The sequence below is a fragment of the Belonocnema kinseyi genome, chromosome 2 (genome assembly GCF_010883055.1).
Source record: "Belonocnema kinseyi isolate 2016_QV_RU_SX_M_011 chromosome 2, B_treatae_v1, whole genome shotgun sequence".
Classification (NCBI taxonomy): Eukaryota; Metazoa; Arthropoda; class Insecta; order Hymenoptera; family Cynipidae; genus Belonocnema; species Belonocnema kinseyi.
Window position 1 is genome coordinate 136,329,298 of NC_046658.1, and position 22,631 is coordinate 136,351,928.

The following is a 22,631-nucleotide window of genomic DNA, read 5'->3' on the forward strand; positions in this document are numbered from 1 at the left end:
GTCATTGCCTCTGTAAGTGCTTATTTTGAGGAACTTCCGAAAACGCACTTTTCTGAAGGATTAAGAAAACTTGAAAAGCGATTGACCAAGTGTATAGAGCTCTAAAGAGATTATGTTGAAAAATAAAAAAAAATTTACCCAAAAAAAATTGTTTTTATACTTCATTCTAAGGACTTATTGAACTACCCTCGTATAACAACTTTGACCACCTAATTATGTAACGACTTTGATACGGAAATGAACCTTTAGTATCTCCATGATCTCGGAAGTGTCTATTAGTCTTGTCCCACAAACTTAATTATACAAAAATAAACAATCCGTCGACCAGGGAGAGAACTGTTTTAAATAACATTCTTCTTATGTAAAACTTGATAATTTACGCATCGATGCGTAATTATTTTATTTAGCCATATAGTGATGTTTAATTTTTTTTTATTTTATAAAATGTTTTTTTATGAGATGAGTTTTTTAATTTTTAAAAACTGATGAGGTCCGTTGTCGATGGACGAAACATGTTTTAATAATACCACAATATACATAAACTACGGCCAGTAGACAAAAACTACAAGACCTTCCTTTAATGATTACTTTTTTTAATGATAATTTTGTGTTCGTTCAAGAAACTTTCCAAAAGAATTATACACAGAAAGTTAGAGGTGTTAAATTAGTTCCAGGTCAAATGTCAATGATATTAAAAGGAGAATCTTTATTCTTGTATTTGCAGCCTTAAAGATAGATGCATATCTAGGGCAAGTTCATAATTTCAGGAAGTAGCTAGTGATATTTACGTGGTCTTTCTTTTAATAAATTAACCTGATCAGGTTGGCGATTTTATGGTTTCTTCTAAATTAAAAACATTTTATGACATATCGAAACCTACCAATACCGGTTTAAAACTTTTTAAGAACACTAGTTTCCTGTCTTCATATTTGAGGATTCTTCAACTTTTAATTATGAACCTAAAATCAACATTATGAAACAGAATAGAGAGGATCTAATATCCAATTGTTCTTAAACTGAAATATTCTCTGTGTTAACATGATTCTCTAGGAAAGAAGAAAATATAAGTGAAATTAATTATAAGTTGTCAAACTGACGTATCCTAAGAAACTGTCAGATAGGCACAATGAAATATATCACGAGACAAAAAAGCGTATTAAGTAAGCGGAAAGATAAGATCTTCAATTAGGACGCAATCAAGGAAGATATCGATACTAGATTATTGTAGTTCATTTTTCAATCGTTTCTAATTAATTGCATTCAATGATATTACATTGACAAACTTTCCCTGTCACAAGATATGAAACAAATATAACAATTTTTTAAATAAAAATAAGCATCACCTGAACATTAATTTTTCTTTAAATGTCTATTATTACATGCCGGTTTGATTTGTATCATGTGCGTTCTTGTAAATATTCCGGGTATCCCTATATGTGTTAATGTATCCCCCCGCTAATGCTACCATTCTGTGTGTTACGGGTTCTCTGGGTATTATTTCCTCTGGCAAGGCTTCAATACGGTCTGCTTCACGATTTGCATGTTCGCATGCTGCAATGTGTGCTTGCATGTCTACTGGACTGCTCGATTCTGGGTTAAGTGAATGAGCAATACGTTGGCGCATACCAACAAGCTTAATATGATGGCCTGTACCCAATTTCTGAAACTCATCTTGATGCATAGTATACCACTGGTCTTTAATCATATCAAATACAACAAACACATTAGATGTGTTAAATAAATTGCTCAGTGGATCAATATAATCTCCGTTTATCCATCCAATGATGACATAATCCCTTGCTGCAAATAAACTTGGCTCTGGCTTGACCATTTTCCATCTGCCTAGTTGGCGCAAATTGTGGAAGTTTACAGTCCTGCTGCTTGAAATTTTTTCCATGCGAGGCAAGACACCGTTGCATCCAGAAAATAATTGATTTACAGTCCTCAGTGTTGAGCTTAATTCTGTTAGAAGAGAACAAAAGGTCAATAATAATATTTATAATGGATATTATATCCACGAGGATGATTAGATATAGGAAAACGAAAAAGGCAGAAAAAGAGGAAGAAAAATACCTTTTTTTTAATCTGACGCCAATTTTTAAATTAAAATGTGTAGAACAATATTCCCACATTTTCATATGAGCTAATGTTTTCATTTCTTAAATCTCCCTGATACTATTCAGTTAAACAATTCTAGAAAAATAGAATCAAGTAAGGTGACTGATGCAAGAACTCAAAAGCCGCTCGATTATTCGGCCGTTTATTGATAAAAATACTTAATTCTGTATGGCGAATTCTCAATATATAAAAGATGACTACAAACAACGCACTTTCTTTGAAAACTTTGACTTTTTCTGAAATATTAAAGAATATCTTTTAAAAATATTTTAAAAGTGTAGCCAGTTAAAGTCAACGAACGCTGCCGCTACAATTGCTCCGGTTATCGGCCTTCGTTTCTAAGTCAAAGAGCAACGGCGGCAAAGTGTGTTGACTGCAACACTTTGCCCATTCCGGCTGAAGTTGACGAAACATGGTTTTTGTTCGGCATTAATTCGTTATGGAAAAGCAATGAATGTCAAGATGAATACAAAGGTATATTTCGTTTAACGTTTTCGCAACTTTTTTCCTTGATTGATTGTCCCAAGCGGACAATAATTTACGCGGTCTCAAGTGCTTTTGAAGTGCTTGCATCCGTCACCGCAATTATAGAAAATAAAAGCTTCAGCATATACTGCAACTTTATATCCTCAACAAATATTTATTTTGCTCACTCGTGGCCTGATATAGATCTCATTGACTTCGAGAAACAAACAATGTTCGTTATTGAATTACAAAACTAGCTAACAAAAACGCCTGGGAGAATGAAAATAACAACTAGAGTCAGATTCACAGTTTGCTTTTTTGTTTTGTTAATAGCCTAAACACTATCACTGTGTTTCCATGAAACGCTGAGACATTTTCGGGGAAAATACAGAAGGCGGTCGTCTTTGCGTCGTTCCGTCACACAGTAGGGCAAAAAGCTGTCCCTGAACAAATCAGTCCACAAACTAAAATTTAAGCTTTTGTGTGAAAGAGAACAGTTATGCAACAAAAAATTTATTTGTGTATTAATAATCAGAATCAGTGAAACAGCTGTCAACAAATAAGCTTTAGCGTTATTAGTTGATTAGACAATATTTTTATGTAACTGTAAACAATGAACCGAAACGTCGAGCTCATTCTGCACAAAAAACATTCTTCAACCAAATCGTTCGTAATAATATAAAAAATATTGACAAATTACCTAATGACACCAGAGGTAATTTCTAGGAAGTTTTTTGTCTGATTCTGATTATTATAGCTACTGAGAAATTTGCCAGGAGCGGGTTCAATTTTGTAAAATGGCATCAGCTCCCTGTGAACAATATTTTCTTTTTTATATAATATTCATATTTTCAAACTGTTTTTTAATTAACACTTCCATTATAAATGTTTCTTTGTACAATAGTTACCTTGATTATGCGCCTGTTCACTACTTGTCCCAACATCATGAAGATATGTTACTCTTCTGGGCGGTATGCTTGATGGCATTCCTGTGAGAAAATAAAAACGGTTCATGAAGTTGTAGTGTTTACAAAGATATTAGAAGTAGTCAATGATTTGCGATAGTGACTCGTCGCAAATTAAAAAAAGCGATCATCTTTTCTGGATACAGGTTAATCTTATACATTAGGGTGGGCCAAAAAAATGGCAATGTATTTCTAATAGCAAAAAATTGTTAGATTTTTTAAGCTGAATATACTGCACAATGTTTCTTGAAAACAATTAATAGCTTTTACCTCTTCAAGCGTCTTAGAAATAGAGAAAAATGAATTTTCGCATAAAATATTTATTAAAAATGAATTCTTTTATGATTATAATATTCCCCTTATGTAAACATTTTTTTACCAATACAATTCAAATTTTTGCAGGTAATTTTATGCGAAAAAGTCAAAAAAGGGGGAAAAGCGACACCGTAATAATTTATCTCACACCCCAACCCCTGTGGCGGGATTTTTAAGGTAACTTTAAAATTTTAAATAAAGACCTAATTTTTCATTGCAGGTTCAGATTCTTCATTAAAAAAATAGGTTAATTCGATTTGAAAACTATTTTGAAAACTCACGCCAGATGGCTCTGAACTGGTGAAAAATGACATTATTGACTGTTTAAGAAATGCACTTCCAAACGAAACATAAATAAAACAATGCGCCGATTCATAACCATGGATGAAACCTGGATCCACTACTACACTCCTGAGTCAACGCAATAGGCAAAACAGTCGGTTCCACCGGGCCAAACTGCTCCGAAGCGTTCAAAAACGCAACAATGGGTCGGAAAGGTTATGGCCTCCGTATTTTGGGATGCACATGGCATAATATTCGTGGACTATCTTGAAAAAGGTGAAACCGTAACCGGTGCATACTATTCATCATTATTGGACCGATTGAAAATCGAAATCGCCGAAAAACGACGGCATTTGAAGAAAGAAAAACCGCTGTATCATCACGACTAAATGCATTATTGAATGCATTATTGAATTGTGGGAAATCCACATTGGTAACGCGAAGTTAAATTTTAGCGTCCGTGGTCCGTGAATATTTGGCGTGGACTAATTAAAGTAATCTGTCCAGTAGAGAGATTTTTTGTTAAACTGCTAGGTTATGAAATCACAGTCAAATAAGTAGACAAATCATGCATACACTGTAAAAAATTCTTTGGGGAATTTTCCCCCAAAATTGTGTTAAAGCTAATTTCCTCATATTTTGTGGAACTTTCCTTAACGTTCAGTAAGAAAAACTCCCCAATCATTTATGTGGAATATCACCCTAAAAGTGGGGAATTTTCCCCACACTTTAGTAGCGTAAATTCCCGAAACATTGTGGATTATTATTGACAAAGTGGTGAAATTTACCAAAGATTTTATGGGGAAAATTCATTAAGCTGTTGTGCAATAGTGCCTAAATTTTGAGGAATTTTTCCCAAATTATAGTGGGAAAAAGTGCCCAAAATTGGTGTAAAAGATTTAACCAATTTTAATTTTTAATTTATAATAATTGATATTAATTATCAAATATTTATTTGTTTGGGAAGCACAGATACATTAGGTTACATTTTTTAAACTGTTTATTATCGACAATGCTATCAATTAATAATCCTGTTTTCGGATTCCGATCGTCTTTAGAATTTGTGTGGCCCCACTTATGCCCTTCTTCTGGATTCATATTCAAGAGCATTCTCTAACAAAAAGTAAGAAACAATGAGGTCATAAAGAACGCATGATGTGAAGCTTTAACCACCCAATTCATTTTTAATGATTTATTACAACAACAAAACAACATCCATAAATATTGAAATTGATCAAAATTTGGTATTTAAAAAAAATTAACAAAATTTAAGATAATGTACCATTGCTCTAATGAAGCATTTTTTCACAAAAAATCGAATTCTCTAAAAAAAATTTTAATTCTCGACGCGAATTCATAAGATTTCAAAAAATAATAATTTTCACTCAAATAGTGAAATTTTAAATCTAAAGAGATGATGATACATTAAAATATATACATTTTCATCCGCAGTAGAAAATCAGACATTTTTGTTAAGAATTTATCTTTTCGGTTAAATTTGACAATTTTTAATTAAAAAATAAAGTAATGTCTTAATTTAGTTATCAACTATCAACTATTATAGGTTTTTTTGAGAACTAATCTTTTGTATTCAAAATTAATCTACTTAGGCAAACGTTGAACATCTTTGTTAAAAATAATTTTTGTTGCAAGATTCACCATGTAGTATCAGATAGTGCAGTTTCTAGCTTTTTTGTTTCAAAATTTCACGATTTTGTCAAAAATATTAGATTTTAATATAAAGTATTTGAATTATTAACAAAAAAATATGATTTTCTGACGTAAAGGAATCTACGAAAATTAAAGTTTCTACCAAAAGAAAGGAATTTTGAATGACATAAATACTGTTTCAACTGAATAGTTGAATTTGTAATCAGATGGTTCAAATTCCATGCAAAAAGGTTGACAGCACAACCAAAAACAGTTGTACTTTCAAACAGACCGTTGAATTTGCAAGACATAAAGATTAATTTTTTAGAATATAGTTAAATTTCTAACATGAAAAGCTAATTTCGACAAAATAGATGATTTTTAAATTTACATATTGCATATTCAACAAAATAGATCAATTTACAATCAAGAAGATTTTTTTTTGAATACATGAATTCTCAAAAAAACAGTCGAATTTTTTACTAAGAAGTAGACTTTTTTAACCAAAATTGGAACAAATGGAATAATGTTCTGTCAAAACCATCAGTTGTTTTCAAAAACAGAAATATTTTTCAACCAAACTCCAATAGTTATATTATCAGTTTAAATAATTTATTGGCCACAAAAAAGACAACAAATTTTCTAAGGAAAGGGTGAATTGTCAACTAAAATAAGAAATATTTAACAAGAATATTTGAATTAAAAAACAAAATTAATTTTCAACAAAGAAGATTAATTTCTACAAAAAAATAGTTTTTTATATTTTAATAAAATGCATAATTTCTTAACCAAATAGTTGGATTTTTAATAAAAAAAGATCCTTTTTTGGTCAAGTAGCTGAATTTTAAAATGAAAGATATCAGTTTGAAAAAAAATAAAAAATGGAATTGTTTAATTTTCATTAAAAAAATTAATTTCTAACAAAAAAAGAATTAAAAAAAGTTTCAATCAAAGTGATGAATTTTCAGCAAACCAAAAAAACGTATTTTTAACAAAAAAGTTTAACTTATAACCTAGAATGTGAAACAAGAATATTAATGTCTACCAAAAAAATACGAATTTTCAAAATAAAAAAGATCAATTGTCAACCAAATATTAAGTAGTTAAATTTTCAGATAAAATGTTGATTTTTCACGCAAAAAACGTGACTTTTTAAACAAAGAGATGAATTTTCTACCAAAAAAGTATAAATTATCAATCAAATAGTCGAATTTTCAACTAAAAAAGTGATTTGTTTTCAAACTGAACTACTTGGTTGAAAAGTATTCTGTTTTGGTTGAATTATGAATTATGGTTTCTACTTGAAAATTTATTATTTTAACTGAAAATTTAACTTGTACATGTTTGTTTCTAAATTTATCTCCTTTAGTTAAAAATTTAAATATTTTGCTAAAAATTTCTGTATTTTTGTTAACTTTGAATTTGTGGAAGAATATTTAAGCTTCTTGGTGACTAATTTCTCTTTTTGGTTAAAAATTCCTTTAAAAAATCTTATATTTGGTTGAAAATTAATGCAATTTGTGAACAAATTGGTCTATTTTGGCAGAAAATTCGTCTTATTGGTCGAAGGTTTATCATTTTACTTGCAAATTCATTTTAAATATTTTATTTTTAAAATGAAATAGTACAAATTAAACTACAAATTAAAGCACTGAAAATGGAACTGTGAATTTGAAATAAATAATGCGGAGTTCGAATATTCATATTTAATTCCCAAAATTATTATTTTTATCTTAGAAAGTTTAAACATCGTCGAAAAGCTTTAAACATTTATTTCAAAATCTTAAGAAATCTAAAAAATATTTTAAATTTTTTCAAATTCGAAATTATTTTTGATAGTTTTCCGAACTACTAAATATATTTTTAAACTAATCGAATCTTTTCTATGATTATTAGAAAATTCTGAAAATTCGAAAAAATATCATTAAAATACTTTTTGTAAACAATAAAAATTGTAACACTCAAAGTTTTGAAAGCTCTTCGATATCATAACGATTCAAGGCTTATTAAGCAAAGCATATTCAAATATTGTCTAAATTAAAAAATTTTAAATTGAATATACAATAAAAATTTCTACTAAAAAAGAGAAATTTTCAATTACATAAATGCAGTTTGAACTAAATAGTCAAATTTGTAATCAGATGTTAGAGCGAAATGGAATAGTTAAAGAAAAACCCTAAGGATGAATCTAACTCAAATGATAATTTTAGACTTTTTAAGAAACAACAACACCAGAGGTTGCTAATTGCTCTACCTTCCCTGTTATGTAGAGTATTTTTAGACTATATTCTAGACTCTATACACTCAACTCTCTCAGGGCAGAGGTTCGTTTTTGAGCCTTTCTCAAAAGTTGTCCATCTTTAAAATGATTTACAAAATAAACAAAAAAGATCTATAAATCATTTCTGTAAATCTTCATGAAGGCTTCTAATCGCACTTTAGAAAAAAATATTTCAGTTTGAAATTGTTTATTTAACAGTAGTTATTTACACGTTTAGTTTTTTTTCTTTCTTTTCAGGGAACAGTTACAATTTTGATTTGATTCTAATAATCAAGGTCTCATTTTATCTTCGAAGGATTCTCTAAATTTTTATTCAACTTAATTTTTGTACCATTAGTACCTAGCTAAAAATGAGCGTTATTTTCTTGAATTAAGAGTTCTTATTCTGATCCCTCTAATAGCTTAATTGGAAAAGCACCTGACCGGAAATCAGAAGTTTTGTGGTTTGGTTCCTAATGTAGTGAAGAAAGAGTAGGGTCCTTTTTTAGGAAATAATTTCACATTTATTATTGTTATAAACAAACATAGTTTAGAATTTTTATATTTACTAATTTCGATCAGCAGTCTCATATTCATTTTACAGATTTTTTCAGTAAATTATTTAGTTTCAAGTATTAAGTTGAAATTGTGGTTATTACATGGAAAAATATTTATTTAACACGGGAAACTTTTCATCCAATATTGTGATGTTGTACATGAAATTTTGCAAACGATGTTTCGGAAAGTTCTTTTAAGATTACTGGCAAAAATAAGGAGTAACCAGTTTTTCGAGATCATTGCAGATGAAAATTCCGATGCATCTCGTAACGAGCAAGTTTCTTTTTCAGTCAGAACCGTTTCTAAAGACTTGATTATTGAAGATGATTTTCTAAGCTTTTATGAAATGAAAAATACAAAATCGGCAGCTCTGTATCAAATTATCAAGCATGTTATGATTCGACTGGAATTTCCTATCTCTAAATTACGTGGACAATGTTTAGATGGAGCTGCGAACATGGCCGGAGATATTTCTGGTCTTCAGCAGCGAATACGGGAAGTTGAAACAACAGCACTGTTAATTCATTGCCAGCCACACACAGTAAGCCTAGTCGTTTAAGGCACCATGGAAGATGTTCTGCCTGTGAAGAACTTTCTTGGCATTTTCAAAGAAGCAATCAATTTTATTCGCGATTCTCCGAAAAGGTTAGCGCAAACTGCAAAAATGTGATATCAGTATTAGTGACGCGCATGGGGAAATCCGAATCATCACAGAACACCTAGAAAAAGTTCGAAGTTCAGGTTTCTAAGATATTTGAACCAAAGCTTTCAAAGACCTACCTGATCCAGAGATTCCTCCCCAGCCTAGAAAATCTTCCAAAATCAATCCTGCACTGAACAATGCTCATGCTTCTTCTAGTCCAAAAGAGTATTATCAAAAAAATTTCTACGAGTTGATTGACCAAGTCATTGTTTCAATGAAAGTTAGATTTGAGTACAAAACTTCAAAACCCTTAGAGAAATTCGAGGATTACACGACAGGGAAGGATTTGAGTGTAACAGTTATCCTTTTGTAAAAAAGATTTCAATCCTGACCGTTTATCTTTTTATCGACATATATTTTTTGACACAATGGCGCCTAAATTTGTGAAAAGGAAGTCCTTGAAGGACGTTGCCGATTATTCAAAACACAATCCTGACTTAGCCGATTTAATTCCAGAGTTTATGAGACTAATAAGAATCTTCTTAACCATACTAGCGTCATCATGTACTGCTCGAAGATCGTTCTTTACATTGCGTAGATTAAAAACCTATTTGCGGTCATCTATCAAAGAACAACGGTTAAAATACCTTGTTTTGTTACACGTGCATTCGCACCTAGCAAAAGAGTTGTTGCAAGACAACAGAGTAAAAATTACACAGGCCGATAAATTTTAAAGCTAGAGACCAGACCTAACATTTCCGAAGGATTTTGATGCGCTGAATCCGAATCCGAGCTCAATGTTTATTTTTCACCAAAATATTATCTCAGGGGTTTACGAGCGTGCCTTTTCTATTGCCGGTGTCAGTTTTTTATTATAAACCGTAGAAGATCCAAAATTTAGGGCTCTAAAAAAGAACAAAGGATCCCGCACAAAATACCAGCAAAAAAGCGTGCAGTCGTTTGGAACTAAACGTCGCACATTGATAAAACAAAAGAAGGCGGGATGCGCGGAATGCTGCTGCGCACTCTGTGTGCATTCTAATCTTCGCATACCCTGTATGTGCGCGCCTTTCTACGGCGCAGACAGTTTTCGATCCCTAGCTGGCTCACTGAGCTTACGATGCTTTTATGACTTGTTATGCGTAGGTGATGAACTTCGTTTTTTGCTATAAATCTTTTCGTGTTAGAGATCATGTTTGAGTCTCTAACGGTTGGATGCGTAGGTATAAAATTCCTTTTGTATTTGAAATCTGTCTAGCGGTTACATTTCGTGTCGATCAAAGTCAAAGTCTTACCTTGACTGGCTGGGCAATACAAAGTCTTTCCTTTATTGGCTGGGCAATCTAAAGTCTTACCTTGATTGGCTGGGCAATCTAAAGTCTTTCCTTGATTGGCTGGGTAATCTAAAGTCTTGCCTTAATTAGCTAGCAAATATTAAGTACTTCCTTGCGTAGCTGGACAATCCCAAGTCTTGCCTTAACTGAATGGGCAATCGTAAGTCTTTCCTTGATTGGCTGGGCATTCTAGAGTCTTGCCTTAATTGATTGGAAAATATTAAGTACTTCCTTGCTTATCTAGACAACCCCAAATCTTGCCTCAACTGGCTGGGCAATCGTCAAGTTCAATCGTCTTGCTTCAATTGGATGGAAAATATTGAGTACTTACTTGCATAGCTGGACGATCGCAAGTCTTGCATTAAGTGAATGGCCAATCGGAAGTCTTTCCTTGACTGGCTAGACGATTCGACGTCTTGCCTTGACTCACTGGACGATTCAAAGTCTTGCCTTGACTGGCTGGACGATTCAAAGTCTTGCCTTGACTGGCTAGACGATTCAAAGTCTTGCCTTGACTGAGGGGGCGATTCAAAGTCTTGCCTTGACTGGCTGGGCGATACAAAGCCTTGCCTTTACTGGCTGGACAATTCAAAGTCTTTCCTTGATTGGCTGAGCAATCTAAAGTCTTGCCTTTATTGGCTGGAAAATAATAAGTACTTTCTTGCTTAGCTGGACAATTCCAAGTCCAGCCTTAAGTGGCTGGAAAATATTGAGTCTTGCCTTAGTAAGCTGGAAAATCCTAAGTAAATTTACAATATTAAATGAATCATAATAGTAAAATTTGTTTTTTTTAAGCCCTAACTGTTTTCCATATTCGCTCTTCTAGGAGTTATAACAAAAAACTGAGCCAATCGAAAAGGAACACCTGAAAACCCCTCAGAGAATATTTTCAAGGGACAATGGCATATCATCTCAACGTTAATGGGTTAATACGCTAAATTGAACATTTTTATTTCAAGGTTAGCCCACTTGTAGTGTGGAATGCAATAATTTCACGAAATTTAAACGACGAAATTCGCTGCTCCCAGGGTTAGGTGGGTTAGCCTGCTTATAATTTGGTAGGGGTGATTTCTGGGTTTAAGTGGATTAACAGGTAGGTGGGTTAACCCACTTGTGGCATGGAACTTCATTTATCCAAGAAAAATATGCGACTAAACTTATTGTTCCTAGAGTCAGGTGGGTTAGCATGCTTGTGGCTTGTTAGGGGTGGTTTTTACCCCTAGGAAACGGCTTTCGTAGAAATGAGAAGACACGGTTTCCATATTTTTTATTGTTTTATCAATGTGCAAAGTTTGGTTCCAAACGACTGTACGCTTTTTTGTTGGTATTTTGTGCGATATCCTTTGTTCTTTTTTAAAGCCCTGAATTGAGGCCACCATACTGGATCTTCTAGGGGTTATAACAAAAAATTGACACCGGCAATAACAAAGGCACCCTCGAAAACCCCTGAGATAATATCTTTAAGAAAAAATATCGTACCGTCAGCAATAGAGAATGCGTTGTTTAAATCTGAACACCTCAGCGTTAATCGGTTAAAACGCTAAAAAACGCGTTTTTTGCACTTTTAGGTTAGGAAATCTTGAAACCCTGACGTGCAGGAGCAATTTTGAGTTCGGATTCGGATTCAGCGCATCAAATCCTTCAGAAATGTTTGGTCTGCTTTCTGGCTTTTGACTTTTGTCAAATTTTGTCGGCCTGTGTTATTAACAATTTTATTAGAAAAAGTGATCTGCGAACCAGCACATTTGCTATTTTTCAAGACCAAGAATATCGATTTAGGCATAATTATTTGTTATAATATAATACTATATTATATAAATATTATATAATGTCTCTATAAGCTCATCAATAAAATAAATAATGCATATTTTAAAAACAGAAACAAAAGTTCTATCACATCCCTCCCCACAGTCTGTAAAATATTTTCTTTCCAATTGAGTTGTTTTGTTTGTGACAGCAAAATAAAAATGTCATGTAAGGATTAAAAAAATAATTTGAAATCTGCATATTTTGTTTATAGTCGTTACAGTGAAAATGTTGTGAAACATTAAAATAAATATTTAAAAACTGCGCATGTGCAGGGAAACCTTCGATTGCTCAAACATTTTCTTTACAAAAACACACACGCCCTCACCTAAATTACCAACTTAATAGTTATTTCGTTACAATAGAAAAATTTTAACGTATATTTGAAATTTACCTAATCTATGTGGAAAATCAAACATTATATTTTCGACAATTCCCTACATTGTAGGGAGTATCCCCAAACATTTGTGTAAAAATTCCCAAAATTTTTTACAATTCTTAATGACTAAAATCGGAAAAAGTTTTCTGATTAATCTATGAGGATAGGAATTCTGTAAAATAAATAGGGAAGGTGCAGACAACAAGGATGTCTTCGAATTTCTCTAAAGGGTTGCTTATTCATCCCTTATTCAGAGAAGCAGTGAAATTAATTTTTCGTAAGGAATAAATCACGAAATATCAGGCCTACAATATCACTTTAAAACATACATATAGAAAGTGTCCTTTAAGACGACTTGCATTATAATTGATTTTCAGGGTAGTTTAATTATCCTCTAGTTATTAAAGCAAAGAAATCTATATTTTAAAGACGATAAAGCACCAAGGAATTTTTTATTAATTCATTACACAGCCACACAAAAAAATAAAAGTGTGCGGATCTGGTAACAAGACACACGTGTTCCTATGGATTTTGGGGCGCTGAATTCAAATTCGTTATCAAAAATCACCCATCACGTCATGGTTGAGCCATAAACTCAAAAAATGACGAAAAATCATGCACTGAGGCAAATAAATTTTAAAATAATGCCAGGCATGCAAATTTTCACTTTAAAAACATGTCGACAACTGTGAAGGATCAACCCTTGCCTGATATCAACTTATTTAACATAACTTTACCCAACAGAACCTGACCTCACCTAACCTGAATTAACAGAAATTTATTGAACTATACGTAAAGCTCTGGAAGCATATTTTCCCAGTAGCAAATGTGTGCTACATCGAATGGGTCAACTCGAACCTAAACTAGAAATAAATTTAACCTAGCCTAACCTAACCTAACCTAACCTCACGAAACACAATTAAACTGATTGCGTTGTCCCGTTGTGTTTGCGATACCATTTCATTCAGCTTCAGCTTTACCTACATAGAGGTTTAGCCTTTCCTAACCTAACCTAACCTAACCTAACAGAAAATAGACTGAAGTAGGTCTATAAATCAATTTAATTACGGTAAAAAGCAAGATAAAATGTAAACACGAAAGATAGTATAAATATATCCCTTAAGTCTAAGAAAAGCAGAGAAAAAAATTTTGAATAAAACTCTTATTCATTTGCATGTTTAAGTTACAGTTCTACATTTTAATTGATACAAACATTGTCAGGTTAATTGAAATGGGGTCAATTCTAATTGTAGTTCTAAGTTTCTTCAAACGAGTAATGTGCGTCTAAATTTTTAACCACCTGTAGTACAACGAAATGAATTTTATTGTGTTCCAACGGGAACACTTAAAATAAATTGTGTTGCGTTATGCAAAATTTCGTTAGGTTCTGTTAAGTTAGATTCATTTCTAGGTTAAGATCGAGTTAACCTATTAAATATAGCACACATTTAAGACTGGTGGTTGAATTTCAATCGGCTAGGTTAGGTTACGTCAGGTTTTGTTAGGTTAGGATAGGTAAAACCTCTATGTAGGTTAAGCCGAAGCTGAATGAAACGGTACCGCAAACACAACGGGACAACACAATGAGTTTAATTGTGTTGCGTGAAGTTAAGTTAGGTTAGGTTTTTTTAGGTTAGGATAGGTTTGACCTCTTTCCAGGTTAAGCACAAGCTGATTCAAACGGTACCGCAAATACAACAGGACAACACAATCAGTTTAATTGTGTTTCATGAGGTTAGGTTAGGTTAGGCTAGGCTAGGTTAGATTTATTTCTAGTTTAGGCTCGAGTTGAACCATTCGATGCAGCACACATTTGCTACTGGGAAAATATGCTTCCAGAGCTTTACGTGTAGTTCAATAAATTTCTGTTAATTCAGGTTAGGTGAGGTCAGGTTCTGTTGGGTAAAGTTATGTTAAATAAGTTGATATCAGGCAAGGGTTGATTCTTCACAGTTGTCGACATGTTTTTGAAGTGAAAATTTGCATCACTGGCACTACTTTGAAATTTATTTGCCTCAATGCATGATTTTTTGTCATTTTTTGAGGTTATGTCTTAACCATGACCTGATGGGTGATTTTTGATACCGAATTTGAATTCAGCGCCCCAAAATCCATAGGAATACGTGTGTCTTGTTACCAGATCCGCACACTTTTATTTTTTTGTGTGGCTGTGTTATTGATTGAAATAGTTCACAAGGGAAGCAATAAGACAAGTTTGCAACAAACTCTTCACACATGAACAAACTTGCACCAAACTGGGCAAACCTGCTCTAATATGTTCCAACCTATACCATTAAGTTTCAAGCACATTTTCACGCAGGAAGTTTAAATATTCATAAACATACTCTCTCTCTCTCTTTCTTACACTCACCTCTCTCTCCCTCTCTTCCTCCCTAACCGAGTATAACTCACAACATACTTGTTCAAGTTCGAAAAAATAAATAATATTAACTGGCCTAAACATGAAGGAACTTGCACCAACCTGTGCAAACCTGCTCTTACATACTTAACCTGTATCAATAAGTTGCAAGCACATTTTTATGCAGAAAGTACAAATATTCATAAATATACTCTCTCTCGCTCCCCTCTCTCGCTCCCTCTATCCCTTTATAACACAGTATAACTCACACCGTACGTTTTCAAGCACGAAAAAATAAATGATATCAACTAGTCCAAATATGAACGAACTTGCACCAACCTGTGCAAACCAGCTCTAACTTCCTCAAACCTGTACCAATCAGTTGAAAGCACCTGATGGCTATATTCTTGAAATTCAAGGTCCATACTTTTCTGATTCGCATAATCATGACGCAGAAATGCTGAGAAACGTGTTGGAATCCGTATTGTGAAAAATTGATTCATGTTTGAGCCAGCATGGACCCCTAATCATGAGACAAATCTTGTTAATTATAAAACCCTTGGCATGACTTTGTCGGACTTTTTGATTGTCAGCGGTGACTTTTCGGTGTGTCGAATGTTGCTCTTTCGGCCATAGGCGCGTACACTTAAATGGGCAGAATACCATTCTTTCGAAATTCTCACGTTACATGCTTAACATTAAATTCTAAATTATAACCTAAGAATTGAAGTTCTTTACTTGTGCCTAACCTAACCCCTCTTTCGTGTGTCACTCCTTACCCTCACCACGCTTTCAAAGCGGTCAGAGCTGCTATAATACGTTTCAGTTTCAATGTGACATTTGGGTAGTTTTGGTTAAAACTACTTGGCGCCCGTTTGTAAAATTGTTGGATTCATCAGGAAGTCCAACTTAACATGTAAATCATATAAAATACGAAAAATGAATAATTGGGTAAAAAAAACAGTTATAATATATTGTTCTGCACATACTGCACATTATTCTGCAAAATAATATATTGTTACTGCATATAAACTTATTTATTTTATGATTGCTAATTACTTTTAGGTTTTACCGATTAAATAATATTTCAATTTTAAGTTCAATGTATTAATAAAAAAATCTCTGTATTCTGATCCCAATAAAATATAGTTTTCCTTATTTCTATAATTAAGGGATGAACAAACAGACATTAAAATACATTCTAATACAATTTCTGTTAAGAGAAGATTCCCATATATGTTTTAAAGTGATTTTCTTAACATATGTATTATTAAAAAAATCTCTCGTGCCTTAATCCGTATAAAATATCGATTTCCTTGTTTCAATAATAAGGGAGATGATTAGAACTTCCTAGAAATATTTTCTAATGCAAATCCTGCTAACAAAACGCTACCTGTATATGTTTTAAAGTGAGTTTGTTCATTGGTATCTCGGGCTCATTATTGTGATTTCACTGGATTGGTCTCGCAGTAGCGTAACGCAGTGAATATTGTAGCAGCATTGCAGGATACCGAATACTTTGTTCGTGCCTCGGATAACCGAGTAACGACAAAATACGCGCAATATGTGTGCATGTTCCAAGATTCCTAGCTCCTGACATGCAGATACAATAGTAGCCAAGAAAAGGACTTTCAGCCTCGTTACGGAAACGTGAAAAAACGCGGCCTCTTATTATGCCGGGATCGCTCCTCTATGCATCCAATTGAAACACTTCTCTGTCTTTCCTTTGTAGTCCATCTTGGATGTAAGATGGGGCTCATTGGACTTGATAATCACCGAAAGTGATATCGCGCATATCCTGGATGGTAAGACGTGGAACGCCAATGATATGATTTTCATCAAATGTGAGTTATACTAGGTTTGCACTGATTGGTGCAAGTTTGTTTACGTGTGAAGAGTTTGTTGCAAGTTTGTGTTATTGCTTCCCTTGTGAACTATTTTAATCAATAATGAATAAATAAAAAAAGTCTTTGGTGCTTTGTCCCTTTTAAAATATCAATTTACCTATATATAAATTTTACAGTGATTTTATTGATCAATGTATTAATAATAGAAACTTTGGTGCTTCATCCCGTATAAAATATCGATTTATTTTGTGCAATAATTAGAGGTTGATTAGACGGCCCTGACAATAAATGCAAAGCCTGCTAAAATCCACTTCCTGTATATGTTTGAAAGTGATTTTGTTGATCAATGTTTTAATAAAAAATCTCGGTTGCTTTACCCCGTTTAAAATATCGAGTTTTCTGTTTCAATAATTAAGGGATGATTACACTAATCTAAAAATAAATTAAAAGGCAAGTCCTCCTAAAGGACACTTCCTATATGTATATGTCATCAAGTAATGTCGATATTCTGGAATAAATGTTCAAGGGATGATAAAACAACCCTTGGAGTAAATGCACAGATATAATATCCATACTATGAAAGCTTCCTCCACTTATTTGAAAGTTACTTCATACTTTAGGAGTTAAATAAATCATCTCTGGTGACTTTAGTTACTGGGAAATGATGATTTCCCTACTTGGAAGTTTAAAGTATTAAAACACACCCATAAGATGTTGTATACCCAAAAACGCGTTAACCTTTCTAGATCTTGGATATGAACCTTTTATGTCGGTAAGACTGATAGTCAAAATGTAAAATTCTTAGCAAAATTTAAAAAAGAGTTTAGGAGAAAAAAAACTGTTATCTTTCGGCCTAATGCTTTGCAGGTTCGAAAAAACAAAAACAAAATTAGATTTAGAGTTTTTCACAAAAGGCCATTTCCTCTTCATTTGGTGCGTGGTCCTTCGCCTGTCAGATCTCTAAACCTTACGTCGCCAGATTTCTTTTTGTAGGGTTGTTAAAATAATCTAGTTTATCAACATGTGCTAACAATTCTGGAAAACGTGAAACAGCGAATCAATGCTGATTATAACCAAATGACCCCAAAGGCAAGAGACAACTATTACGTCCACGGCTAATCCACTGTAACCCCCTTCCAAAGTTGGTGTGAGGGGTATTAAAAATGTATTTGATTTTAAATTTAACAGCTTTCCTCAAAAGAATCGACACGTCTTTTTTATTTATTGTTCGGAAACGCGTTTCTTAAACAATCCAGAATATCATTTTTCGCCAATGCAGCGCTATCTGGCGCGAATCGAAAAAAAAATATTGAAATTAAACTTACGTATTTTCTTATCGAAAATCTTAAACTGCAATAAAAAATATTGGTTTCAATTTGAAATTTTAAAATTATACGCGTAAATTTAATTTTTCAATTTGCAACATGCTTGCGGGGGTGAATGATGGTAATAGATTTAGAAAATAAACTTTAACAGAATGTTTAGATCATTGAAAACTAACCATTTTTGCTATTAGAAATTGATAGCAGGTAACTCACTTTTTTCGACCCACCCTATTGTTCACATGTGAACCTAAATTGTGAAGTCTAATAAAAAAACATTTAAAACTTTTTCTGAATTAACAATGGTTTCATCCATTTTCATTAGTTTGAGGTTACCTTGATTATTTTAATTTTCCTCACTCTTACCAACAATATTTATGACTGTTTAATTTTTAAATTGAATTGAATTGATTTTGAACAAGGTGATATTAATACTAATTGGGTACCTCATATTTTGTATATAGTTTTTTTTTTAATTTTAGTGACTTATCAGACAGGGGAGGGGAAAACCCATGGACATCGGTATCCCCTTTCCTCTGAGGTGCCTATTGTTGTAAAATGGATACTTTTTTCTGACACTTGTTCTACGGTGCCTACTTTCAGTAAATCATGAAATATTCGTAAAGGATTATTTCACGGAATATCTATCTAATTTCACATTTTTGAGTGTACTTAAAAGCACGATAAATAGAAAACATGCAAGAATGTTTCTCTGCTCCTAAATAATTAACATAGTAAAAAAGTTTTTTTCAGTTACCATTTTTAAGAAACACGGCCCTGTTGTCTTAAGACCCTGCAAGCAATTTGCAATATTGTCAATGGGCTAGCTATGAGGTTTATATTTATCAAAGTGGGGCAAAACAACCAAAATCGCTCACGAACATTATGCACAAATAATGCAAAAACTGATCTTTGCACTTGAAATACAAATAAACATATTTAGTCTGACATACGTATCAGTCTGATATCAGCCCAGTGGGAACAAAATTTGGCGACGTCTTTACGACATCATTACGACATCCTATGTCTATGTCGTTTCTGTGCCTTTGCGATATCGTAAACACATCGTCAGATCATACGACTCATTCATGATATCGTAAAGAAATCTTAACGACATGGACATAGGATGTCGTAAATATGTCGTAAAGATGTCGTAGCGATGTCGTAAAGACGCCGCCAATTTGGTGGCCACTGGGAGCTGTGTCAAAGAAGCACTAGCTCAGCGAGTAGACAATTTCGAACTTCCAGGGGTCTGTAGGTAAAACAGATTGCATGATTACCGTCAGAGAAAGTTAAAAGTCAAACTTCTGCTGTAAAACCTAAATGTGTCCGTCGATCATCATTATTTGCATAAATAAACTTTTTTCTTCCTCCAACTCTTTGCAAGGCTACAAACGATCTTTTCATATTTATTAACATTTTCAAAAAAAAATTTCTGCGTAATTTAAACTTTTATTTTTCAATATGGGTGAAAAAATATTTATCTTAGGGCTGACTTGATCAGCTGTTATACTCATCACATGGCCTTAATCAAATAGCGAAACTGGAAATTTTAAGCCATAAATAACTTATTAAAAAAAAGGGCCTTTAAAACCTCGTTTTTCGACACGATTTAGATCAGCGAGAGCGCAAAAAATTTTTAGTACACAAATATACATGTCTTTCAAGAAATTTCCGCTGGTTCGTGTGTTCAAACAGCTCCTTTGATAAGTATTAGATAGCATAGGATTTTTTTCGTGCAGAAAGTATTACAATAACTTATGTCTTTAAAATTTGTTTACGATAATTAAATTGTATGATCATCAAATTCTTTGCCTTACTTGTATTATCAAATTGTGATTCGAATTTCAATCTGATCAGTTTGGACAAATTTCAATCTGATAAGTAATCTGGTTCTTTTGTTTTAAACTCACTAGTTTTGAAAAAAGTTTACCTTTCTTTGTTTTTTTCCTCTTAAGTCTGAACTGAATTCATAGATCTTAGAGGAGAGTACTCGAATATGAGATAAAAAATTTTCAACAAAATTAATCAATTTTCTTTTGTAGAAACGAATTTTAAACTAAAAACAAAAGTATTCGATCAAAAATGGACTAGTTAAATTTTCAGACAAAAAATGGAATTCGCAACGCAAGAAATTAATTTTCAACTAAATCTATAATGTTTCAACGAAAAATTGAATAGATAAATTTTCAGTTGAAAAATAATTATCAACCCCAGAAAATCAAAGTTTTAACAAAATATTTAAATACCAAAACAAAATTAAATTTGCAAATAAATATTTTAATTTTCCAACCAATAACTTTCTACGGAAAACAGAATTTCAACATTTTTAAAATCAATTTTAAAACAGAACAATTTTTGTTAACAAAATAGATAAATTTTCAACGAAAAACGGTTAGATTATCAGTTTAAAAAATCAATTTACAACCAACAATTTTTCAGCAAAAATAGTTTAATTTCCAAAAAATAGATGAACTTTTAACCATTTTATACCAAAATAAAAGAAGTTTCAACAAAAAATGGATTTTCATCCAAAGAAATGAATTCTTGATTAAAATAGATGAATTTTTAAACAAGAAAAATAATTTTCTACCAAAAAAGAAGAATTTTTGACTGAGAAAGTTTAATTTCCTACCAAAAAAATTCAACCAAAAAAGATACAATTAAATTTTTAGTATAAGAAAATGTTTTCTCCACAACAAAAAAATCGAATTTTCAACAATACAGTTAAATTATCAACCAAAATAGTTATTTTAAAAAATTTTAATTTTAAAATAGTTCCATTTTCGATTGGGAAAATGAATTTTCAAACTAAAATTTGTTAGAAATTTAGATTTTCAAAAATTTCCAAAAAATAAACTTTAGAAGCTTTAAGGGAATTCAGAAAGATTTCAAGGAGATAAAATTATTTTTCTTAAAATTCCTGTGAAAAATTTAAAAGATAATGAGTCAATTTTTTCACATCTTAGGAACATAATTCTTATTAGGCCTTCTTGTGCAATTTTGTTACACAATTTTTTTAATTATATATTTCTTTAAAAATCCAGGAGATTATTTTAAAGCATTTCAAAACATTCAAAAATGCGTCAAAAATTGTCAAAGTATCTGCAAAATTTTAAAGGCAATGTTTTTTTAATATAACAAAATAAAAAAAAATCAGAAAAAATTCGAATAATTTTTAAAGATTAGGAGACCAGACAAGATTAGAAAAAAAGAATTATCTTCCTGAGTAACGTGTGAAAATTTTTAATAATTTTTTATTTTGTAAAATGTGCTTTAAAAGAAAATCAAAGAAGATTTTTAAACACATCAAATAATTCCCTAAAATTTCGAGAAAGAGTGTAAAAGGTTATAAAATCAACATTTTTTTATTCGATAACATTACAATCGTAAAAGGTTCAATCATTTCCAATCAGAATAAGTAATTACATAAATTTTCAAAATTCAAAAAAGCCAACTTGGAATAAGTACAATGAGATTTAAGAAAAGTTTATTTTAATTATACATAAAATTTGTTGAATTATTTCTAAAAATATGGAAACATTCGAAATTGTAGTATTTAAATACACTTAACATTTCAGACTTTTATATTAAGTTTTGATAAGATATAATAGATACGTATGTAAAATGAAAAAATAGTAATAAAAGTCGATACACGAATAATTTTTTTAGAATGAATTCTAACAAAAAATTGAAAAAAGATTACAAAACATTTTTTACTATTTCTTAAAATGTCTAAAAAGTACGTAAAATATCTTGAAGCAAAATGTTGTAATTTTTCCATATTACTTAACTTTAGAAAAATTAAGGAACATAATTATTTTAAACTTGAGTAAGTTTAAGAGATATTCAAAAATGTTGTAACAATTCGAAAATAATGAAAACTTCCAAAGATTATGTTTAAACATTTCAAAATATTGCAAAAGATTTCAAATACTCTCAAAGCATCTGAAAAACTTTGGAGGCATTTTTTTTTTATTTTGACGAATTAAAAAAAACCAGGAAAATTTTGAATAATTTTTAAAGATTCTAGATTGGAAGGTTTGACAAGGTTAGAAAAACAGAATTATTTTTCTAATAATCATGTGAAAGTTTTTAAGAATTTTTTATTTTTAAAAATGTACTTTAAACAAATTTCAAGTAAATTTTTAAACGCATCAAACGATTTCCTAAAATTTAAAAGAAGAGTGTAGAAGATTTTAAAGCAAAATGCTTCAATTTGATAAGATTAATTATTATTATTATTATTACACCATTAAGCCATTTCCCTTTCGGGGTAGGCGTGACTCACTCGGCAGGGGAAAGGAGTAGTGTGTGGATGGGATAGA